Raw genomic sequence first — 4,456 nt, 5'->3', positions numbered from 1 at the left:
GGCTCTCGATCCCCACAGCCTCCACTCGCTCCATGACGGAGCCGGTAGTCGTGTGAGTGGCTGATCCGGCCACCCAGGTCTTGGAGGCTGCTCATCTGTGGGGAGAGCGAGCTAAGCCCGCTCTCCCCGCAGACCCGCCAGAAACTCTTCTCATTAATCGTTGAGAAGAGCTTCATTATGTTATACCTGTGTTCAAGTGTCTGTACACATATACATATGGTAGCTATTTTCATTTTACAAGTAAACCTGGCTACAGGCCCTCCAATACATGGTACATATGCTTTACTGCATTCAACATAACATGTGAATTCTACTCGTGTACAGATATGTACGTGTATACACAGTACACTTGTAATAAGGGTGTTGAACATAATGTGTGGATAGGGCATTTGGGACAAGAGTATCCCTTGTCCCAAAGTGACTGGCTAACTATCAGTATTGAGTATCAGTATCACTAACTATCAGTATTGAGTTTCAAGAAGACATTCCTGGAGATATTTGCAACATGTCCACATTTAAAATATAATACACTTTGAAAGGCACTTCAGAATTTCACAGATAATATTACTGATGTCAAATAAAGCCCAGTTTACTGTTTTGCATTGGTTCTGGCGCAAATGTTGGGCCTTATTAAGATTCTAACTGCAAAGCAAAAAGTCAAACTTCCCCAACTATCTAAAAGGCAAGCACTTACAGATTGCACAGGATTGTTTTGATCCGAGACTGAAGGTGCCCAAGGGTACAGAAGTGAAATGGCCAGTAAAATATTTATAGAACTCTGTGGATTGTGGGTTTTTCTTTTCAAAGATATTTCCTAGTGCAGCAGGAGCAATTTTCGGTGTGCTAAAATGAAACAGGAGCATTTGACTCATATGTTCCACTGAACAAATACACCAGCAAATCTGTACTCAGATTTATTGGCCATAATTTATTGAAATAAAAACTAAGAATATTCAGGGGGAGGGGGATAGGAGTTCTATAGGTTTTTCTCGGTTGCTGCCAAGAACAGAGTCAATTTTGTACCCCATGCTGTTGCTCCTGAGTGTAGCAACTGAGTAAAGAGAGCTTTTTAATGTGGTATTTATTTTGTCTGTATTGTGTATACTGGCTGAGATGCAAAGAAAGGAAGCAACGGTGCAGAAAGAGAGCAGCCCAACAGCTCTGCCAAACTAACTCCACGAGTAAAGAAGACAAGTGGCAGTTTTTGTTTCCCTTCCTTCGCCAGGAAGCCCTCTGTGCCTCCCAGAAATATGCCCCTTAGAGTTGTGCAGCCCTTGGGCTATATTTGCAGGAGACACAGAGGGCTTGCTGCACTTGCACTTCCTTGCTCCAAGTGTCAGCCATCTATATATTTATTTCTATTAGGCGTACCCGTCGCTAATCCCATGCATAGCAGCTCTCATGAGAGTTCACAAGCATCTGCTGATTAGAGAAGGGGATGGGGGAGAAAATAGGGGTGCTGGCCACCGGCCAGCAGGAGCAACTGGCAGTGGGCCAGCCCAGCCTGGCCGCCAGGAGCAGCAGGCGGCAGGCTGGCCACTGGAAGCAGGTGGTGGCAGCAGGCCAACCGTCAGGATTAGGTGGCGGACCGGACCGGCTGCCAGGAATTGGCGGGCGGGTGGGTGGGAAGAGGTGGCGGGCTGGCTTTTCGGCCGGCCCACCAAGCAGAAACTGTGGTTGGTGGGGGAGAAGTCGGCTGAGCACGGGGGAAAGTGGACCAAGTGGGCCGGCTGGGCAGGCAGAAGCACAGGTGCTCTCCATCCGTCTCAGCTAGTTCATTTTGAAGATGTTATAATCAATGATTAGAATTCTGTATTTTTGCTTTGTTATGATTGATGATTAGAAACATAAAAACATATCTTAGAGAGCGTCTTCTTCTGCAGGATCCCCACCGCATGTTAAAGTCATCTAAGGAGGTCCGTCTCCAGCTACCACCAGTGTGTCTGGTGGCACCTCAGAGGCAGGCCTTCTCTGTAGCCGTGCCTGAGCTGTGGAATGTACTGCCTGCAGAAATCCATAATTTGAATTCTTTCTTGGCTTTTAGGAGAGCCCTCAAAACCTATCTGTTTGGCCTGGTCTTCCAGGGTTTTTAAATGGTTGTAAATGGTTTTAATGTTGTAACCTTGTTTTTAAATTGTTTTGAATGTTTTAATTGTTATTGTTTTATGGGGTTATATAATCTCTGTTTTTAACTGTTAATTGATTTTAATTGTTTTATTTTAATATAAACTGCCCAGAGCCATTTTGGAAGTGTGGTATGGAAACTGAATAAATTAAATGAATGAATGAATGAATGAGTGAGTGAATGAATAGTAATGCATCCATCCATCCACTTTGGAAGGACCTTTTGGGAATTGCATGGCATTTGGCTTCATAGTAGTGGCTTTAAAAATTCTCATTTTATTAAAAGAAAGTTTGTTTAAGTGAGTATGTAAACTAGATACTCTTTTTCATTTTATGTTGTAGATCTGAAAATATTAACTAATATCTATATGCACATACAAACTATCATAAGGAGGAGGATCAAAGCCAATTTGTTCAAGAAATGCCTACTCTCTTTGAAGGCAAGAATGGGCATTCCTTTGTAGGACACACATCAGTACAAAATGGGAAGTACTGTGGGCAATTTTGTTCTGATATGTTTCATACTGTGCACAAATAAGTAGGGATGTTGATGGAACCGGCTGGCCCGGTTTGGTCTGGCACTTCCTTGAACACCGCCCCGCCCCCCCCGCCCCGGTTAGGTTCCGGAGGAGTTCTCGAACATTTTTAGGTTTTTTAAAAAATAAATATATTTTTACCTTACTCCCTACAGGGATGTTACTGTAGGCCTTTTGGAGGCTGTGCGCTTGCGCTATTGGAGGCCGAAAAGCCGTCCCAACCGGCCCAAGGGGGCATAGGGAAGACCGGTGGGGGAAGGGGAAACCGACACAGACCCCCCCCCCCCCACCTCCAGCAACCCACCAGAAGGGAGTAAGGAGGGAAAAAAATATTACTTTATTTTTTAAAACCTAAAAATGTTCACGAATCCCCCAAACATTTGAGGGATGTTCGGTCCAGGGTCGGACCAAACAGGGGGTGGTTCAGTTCAACCCCGAACCATCAAACTGAACTGGCTCTACGTCAAGCTGGTTTGCATATCCTTACAATTAAGTGCACATTTTAAACCATTGTAGGGTAAGCCCTCACTCCTTGCCTGTGGGCTTCTTTGGAGGCATCTGGTAGATCACTGTGACAGGATGCTGGACTGGATGGGCCTTGGGCCTGACCTAGCAGGGCTGTTCTTATGTTCTTACATGTTTTTGTGTCAATAACTGTACATGCATCCATTTTAAAAGTGAACTTGGTACAGGCCCCCTCAAATACAGAGTACGGATAGGAAGGGTGCTGCTGTACATGCATTATACATAACTCTACATTCGTGCAGATCTGTACTTGCGTATGCTGTACACACATTTCACATGCATTGAATGTAAAGTATGACTAGGACTAGATTGATTAGAGATGTAGGGACAACATTATCATCTATGGACATATCTATTGACAAGACTTCTCTGTGGTGTTATTTTTCTATATTCTGTAGTGGTCTTTTACAACGCATACAACAGATGGCTTGCAAACTGAAGATTTGAATTGCTACTAAAATATAAATACAGATAACTTCTGGACTTCATTCTTCCTGAATTGTCTACTGTTGTGTTCACATTTGGCCAGCTTCCTAGAAAAAAATGCTATCTCTTTTTTAGTTTCCAGCTACTGTCTGATTATGCTATAAACCTTCCTTTTTAATATATGATTTACCATCATATGGTACAAATGTGATGCCAACCTCTTGTTCTCTGCAGATCAAAACTAACCAGAAAGAGACACATGTGAGTACTACTGATATCACACATCATGGTATGCATACAAAGCAGGCTTTAGTATTCAGACAGGAAAGTCACATTATACTTTTGAGTTGCATTTTTTAGCAGTACTAGTTTGAGAAACTTCTAAATATTAGATTCCAGAGGGAGCCATGATTGCTACTGGGGAATATTCCTTAAAACAGGTAGTGTCATTTACTGAAATTTTAGAGCACAAACTGCCAGTAAAAACACTTGTCGTAATTTCTGATAGATTGCTCACATATAGATAGCTTCAAGTATCTAAAATAATCCATCATGCTGGGAGTGTAGTCCCTTCAGATTAGGATCTGTCCATCATGGGATGTATGGTAATTCCTTTTTTAAAAAATCCTGGCAAAATAAAAATGTACACACTTACTTCTTCTTTTTATATTGGTCAGGCAATATATGAGAATGCAGCCATTCATGCAGGGATTTCCGGCGTGTGGCCTCTTTGCCCCAGCCTTCCATGAAGGCACAAGGCTTCCCCTGCAGCCAATGGCTGCATTGGATTGCATTGGCAGCAATTGTGCCCAGAAGGGACTAGGGGCCTCATAGGGTGGGCCTTC

The sequence above is a fragment of the Hemicordylus capensis genome, chromosome 3 (assembly GCF_027244095.1).
Source record: "Hemicordylus capensis ecotype Gifberg chromosome 3, rHemCap1.1.pri, whole genome shotgun sequence".
Lineage (NCBI taxonomy): Eukaryota > Metazoa > Chordata > Lepidosauria > Squamata > Cordylidae > Hemicordylus > Hemicordylus capensis.
This window is presented reverse-complemented; position numbering follows the sequence as displayed.